The sequence below is a fragment of the Sciurus carolinensis genome, chromosome 12 (genome assembly GCF_902686445.1).
Source record: "Sciurus carolinensis chromosome 12, mSciCar1.2, whole genome shotgun sequence".
Taxonomy (NCBI): Eukaryota; Metazoa; Chordata; class Mammalia; order Rodentia; family Sciuridae; genus Sciurus; species Sciurus carolinensis.
The window spans coordinates 49,581,195-49,587,349 of NC_062224.1; positions in this window are offsets into that span (position 1 = coordinate 49,581,195).

The window sequence follows — 6,155 nt, forward strand, 5'->3', positions numbered from 1 at the left end:
AGGTCCCTCTAGTCTATTTCTATACACAGGAGTTAGAAGGCATTGATATAATGGTATCTCCACTCTTTTCAGTTGTTTCTGTGTAAGGAGAGGACTAGCTTCCTTGTGGGTCCCACACCCTGACTCTCCTGAGCCCCATGACTGACTGAATTCACTACTACAATATCCCCACAAAGCAGCTAGCAAACAGGCCAGGTCAATGTGTCTTATACCACATGGGTGGCACACATGCACTCCTTCTGATGGACACTTCTGTCTGTGACACCTCCTTCCCATGAGGTCCTTCTTCCTTTCCAGGTGGAGAAGGCCAGGGAACAGGTTTCCTCACTCTTTGATGAAAATGAGTGGTCTCCTGTGGAAGCTGGCTGAAGTCCAGATCCCAGAGGAAATAGCAGTACAAACTTGGATTCAATGAGAATCTTCTCATTGAAGCTCTTCTGCCAACTGTGGCTCTGGAATAGATTCAGAGGATGTGGGGGGATGTATGTGTGAACTCGGGGTGAGAGATCACAGATCTAGGAGAGGTACACAAATTGACTTATGACTTCCTTTCCCTTCTGCTTTTCCTTTGACAAAGGACCAGCTTGTTAGCTGGTGCCAGGGGAGAAGAATGCATAATTTAGCTGCCTTGTCTCAGAATTGTCACTGCACAACCAATGAAAGAATACTAATCCAAGTTCAAGTTTACTTTGCTTTCTTTGAGTATTTCCTCTGAGGACCCATGGATGTTCCTATCATATATGTTTCTCAAAAGTCACTAGGGGGATGCCGCTTTCTAGCACTGTCATCTTTATATTTTCATTCATTCAAAAATCATATTAACATGTGCTAGATATTCTGCCCAAAATTTGTTATTACTGTCTGCTAATTGTTTGAACTTTTGCCCTTAGAAATTTGAGAACTTTGTGTCTGGAAGGTTTTATTTATCAAAAAGAAAGTGCCTGATTATAACACAAATACCTTTGAGTGGCCTTCCTCCTCCTCCTCCTTCTCCTCTTCTTCTTCTTCCTTTCCTTTTCTTCTTCTTTTATCCCCCCCTGTGGGTACCAGGGATGCTTAAATACTAAGCTACTAAGCCACATCTCCAGCCCTATTTATTTATTTATTTGTTTATTTATTTATTTAGGGTCAGAGTCTCACTAAGTTGCTTAGGGCCTTGCTAAATTGCTGAGGCTGGCTTTGAACTTGCAATCCTCTTGCCTCAACCTCCCCTGAGTAGCTGGGATTACAGCTATGCACCACTGTACCTGGATGAGCATTGTCTTTGAATGCATTGCCTTGTATTAGTTAATACTAGTTCAGTGTTACTGCCCAGATGGAAGGGAGGACACCAAGTGAGATGGCCAAAGTAATGCAGGAAGAACTAAAACCAAGCATTGCCCCAGCACCTTTATGAAGTTTGTTGATTTTATCATTCAGCGAGAATTTGGATGCTTATTAAAATGAATCACCCGCCATCTCCAAAATGTCTTCACTTCCTTTTCACTATGCAAAGGATTTTATAATCATTGCCTTTATATATTCAGCTCCTTTGACTCCTGGCAAACTCTGATGGAATCTCTGCCCTGTCCTGTACCCGAACACCTGAATGTGGCTGGAGAAAACTCACTGCCATGAAGATGGTCCCACATCAGGTACATGAATGTCAATTTCATAATGCTCTCAGTGGCCCTGGCACTTCTACCTCATTTCCCTAGTCAATTAACTCTATGCTCAAGGAAGACCACTGCATATCATTTCCTGAAACTCCAGCACCTCCTCCTTGGTCCTCCCCATCAGCTGATGACTAATTCCAACGGAGAAAATACAAGTATTGGAAGAGAATGTCCTTGAATTTCCTCCTAAGTCTACCAACCTTCTGGCCTTTGGACCCATATGCCTTTCTTTCTCTCTTATTATAGGTGATGCTCAGTTCATGCTCATTTCTTCTCCCCTTCCCTAGACCTTGTTCCTGCATCCTTCTCCCTCCTGCATCCTGAGTTTCCTTACTTCTTTTGGATTCTTCCTGTTGACAACCAAGTATGCTGTATTTTTTCTCACTTATACACAAACAAAAACTCAATCCCAAACCTCCTCAAATCACCAACTACTGCCCCATATCTCTGTTCCCCTTTGCAGCAAAATATCGTAGAAGAGTTCTTTCTTTATGTGCAATGTTCTATACTGTGAGATAATGCTATCCTATCTAAATAATATATATAGATGTATATATATGTGTGTATATATAATGCTATTTTATATGTATATAGCCATAATATATATTATATAATAACATAAATAATATGACAGTATGGTTACAATAATTATTTATATTATTATAGTAATAATTGTACTATTGTAATAGTAAAGATTTTCTTTTTTTTTTTGAGTTGAGGTAGAACTGAGGCTTTTTACTTAAAAAGGGTAGAAGGAAGGAGAACACAGGTGTTTAGAATGTGGGGTATACAGTTTAATATTTTTTGGAGATAAGCAAGGTTCACTGAAACAAATTAGGGTGGTTACATGCAATTCCATTGAAATATGCATACTAGGGATAGTCTATTCATTCTGGAGTCTCCAAAGGTTCACTAAATATTGACAAAGTTATGAAATTATTTTTAAAAATTTTTCAGTTTTTGATTCAGTCTCTGTGTAGCAACTTAACCCTGTCAGCAAGTCTCTAAGGCTCTTAAAGTGATTTTTGCTTTATCTCTGATCATTCTACAACCACTTGAACTTTTATCAGTGTGAAGAATTTTTTAAATGCATTTGTTATTTTTAGGTATATATGACAGTAGCATGTATTTTGACATATCATGCATACATGGAATATAATTTATTCTAATTAGGATCCCATTCTTGTGATTGTACATGATATGGAGTTTCACTAGTCATATACAAACATAGGAAAGTTATGTCTGATTCTATAGTCTTTCCTATTCCTGTCCCCCTTCCCTTCCCTTTATTCCCCTTTATATTATCCAATAAACTTCTAGTCTCACCCACTGCACTGTGTGTTATAAGATTTTCTTTTCTGTGCATTCTCAACAATATTTATCTTCTGTCTTTTTGATATTAGCCAACCTAACAGGTATGAAACAATGTGTCATTGTGGTTTCAATTTCCCTTTCTCTGATGATTAGTGATGTTGAGCACCTTTTCATATATCGACTGGCCATTTGACCATTTAAACATATTTTTCTTTTTCTTTATTTTGGAGGGAGTTGTTGCTGGGGATGGAACCCAGGGCCTTGCCCAAGCCCTCTACCTCTACCATTACTATTAAGTTGTAAGCGTTCCTTATATTTTTTGAATATTAGCCCCTTATTAGATACATGGTTTGAAAATGATTTTCCCATTCCATGGGTTACAGTTTCCTTTTGTTGTTTCTGTTGCTGTGCAGCAGCTTTTTAGTTTGATGTAATTCCTTTTGTCTATTTTGCTGTGTTCTTTTGCTTTTGGTGTCATAAGCCCTACCCCACCCACAAATATGCAAGACCAAAAGTCAAGCATCTTTTCCCTTATTATTTTCTTCTAGAAATGTCAGTCTTACTTTTTTTTATTTAGTTAATTTTTTTTGCGTTGAGTCAGATAAAGGTCCAGCTTCTGTCTTTTGCTTATGTATATCCAGTTTCCCCAATACCATTTTTGAAGACTATCCTTTCCCCGTTATGTATTCTAGGCACCCTGTCAAAGATCAGTTGACCATAAACGTGTGGGTTTATTCCTGGGCTCTCTATTCTGTTTGTTGGTCCATTCATCTGTCTTTATGCCAGTATCATTATGTTTAATTACTGTAACTTTGTGTTACATTTTGTGACCAGGAAGCATGGCACCTCCAATGTTTTTCCTTTTTTTCTAAGGGTGCTTTAGGGTCTTTTGAGGTTCTACATGAATTTTAGAGTATTTTTTTTCTATGTCTGTGAAAAAATGCCATTAGAATTTTGATAGGAATAGCTTTGAAACTGTAGATTGCTTTGTGCCATATGGACATTCTAGTGATATTATCTTCCAATCCATGAAAATTTAGAGTTTGAATCACATCTTTAGAACAGCATTTTTGGCTAACAGGATCTTGTGTTGAATCCTTCTGCTTAGTGTTTCTTTCTTATCCAGTGAGTCCAGTGACTACTGTTAACAAGAAATACAATTTATTCTTCCAGGGGAAGATTTGGCAGTCTGAAGGACTTTGAAAACATTTATATTCTTTATGCTACTGTATTGATGCAACACTCTGAAACGTAGGTACAGGGCTGTATTCATGAAGTTTTCTCCCCATACAGGGAAATGTCTGTATTTATGAGCATCTCTTCTTTTCTTCTAGTGAAAGAAGAAAGAGGCTATAAAACATATGCTGGGCAATCACTGAACACAAAGCTGCCAAATTTATCCAACTAGTCAACCCTAAGCTGTTCACCTCCCTGTCTTGCCTTTCCTAATAAGGCTGTGGCCTAAACCTTCCCTTCATTCCTGTCTTCTGCCTCCTGATCACCCTCCTGTCTTCCCCATGTGGTTGCATAGTATGAAGTCTCCTGTCTCTGGGACCTGTGAGTACAATGAACTTTGTTTTCCTGAGCCTCCCATGTCTCCTCTGGCCACACAGTAAAAGAATTACAAGACAAATTCCAATCAAAATCCCAAGAGAATTTTTGGTAAAAATGAATAAGCTGACTATAAATTTATGTGCAATTGCAAAGAAACTGCAAAGGAAACAATTCAGAAAATAACAAAGTTGAAGGACTAATGCTGACTGATTTTTTTTTAAATTTTATTTTTGCATTTAATTTTTTTTTCTTTTTTTATTGTAAACAAATGGGATACATGTTGTTTCTCTGTACATGGAGTAAAGGCATACCATTTGTGTAATCATAAATTTACATAGGGTAATGTTATTTGATTCATTCTGTTATTTTTTCCCTTTCCCCCACCCCTCCCACCCCTCTTTTCCCTCTATACAGTGCTTCCTTCCTCCATTCTTGCCCCCTCCCTAACCCTAACCCTAACCCTAACACCAACCCCTCCCACCCCCCATTATGCTGCCTGATTTTAAGACAAGATGAAGTCACAGTCATTAGGACAGTGTGTTACTGGTATAGTTCAGACGTACAGGAGTCAAATTGAGTCCAGGAATACACTTAAACGTGTAGGGTCAATTGCTTTCTACAAAGACATCAAGATTATTTGGTGAGAAAGAATGGTCTTTCCTACACACCCTGCTGAAACAGTTAGATATTCATGTGAGGGGAAAAGGAACATCTAAAAACTATGAACTGATGAACAGATTAATAAATTGTGGTATATGCAAACAATGGAATCCTGCTTACTATTAAAAAGAAATAGATACTGATATACTTACCAACATGAATAAATCTGAAGAGCTAAATGAAAGAAACTAGGTTCAAAAGATTATGTCATATATTCCATTCAAATGAAATTCTCAAAAAGGCAAGGGAATGGAGACATAAAGATCAGTAGCTGTCAGTCCCGGACTGCAGGGACCAGATGACGAGATTAGCAGACAAGGGACATAAGTGTGGTTTTAGGGGTAAATGGTAATATTCTATAGCTTGAGCCTCGTGGTGGTTATGTAACTGTCACCATTTATCACAACTCAAAAAAATGAACGTAATAGCAAATGTTATCATATGTGAATTATAACTCAATATAGCTGATTGAAAAAACTGCCATAACTTGGATGATATATTATATGGTCACCCATCAATTCTTTTTCTTTTTTTTTGTGACATTAAACTCGAATGATTCATTCCTACTTGTTGCTTGGGGATTCCCATTTGACACAGATTGAAGTCTTTTAAAAAACACCATCATTCCATTTGTAGCACTTTGTTTTTTTGTTTGTTTGAGTGCTGGGGAACTGAACCTGGGGCCTTGCTTGTGGTAGGCAAGCCCTCTACCACTGAGCTTGTACACCCCCAGCCCTTTTACAATTTTTATTTTATTTTTTGAGAGAGTCTTGTTAAGTTGCTCAGGCCAACTTCAAACTTGTGACCTCCTGCCTCAGTCTCTGGAGTAACTGAGATTATTGGTGTGTACCACCATGCCCAGCAATTGTATGAGTTTAAAAACTTCTCTATTTTTGCAGTCTAGAATGTGGTAAATCCTATATAGGTGATTAACTGGAAAATGCCTGGGGAAAGCAGTTCCTCAGGACTAGG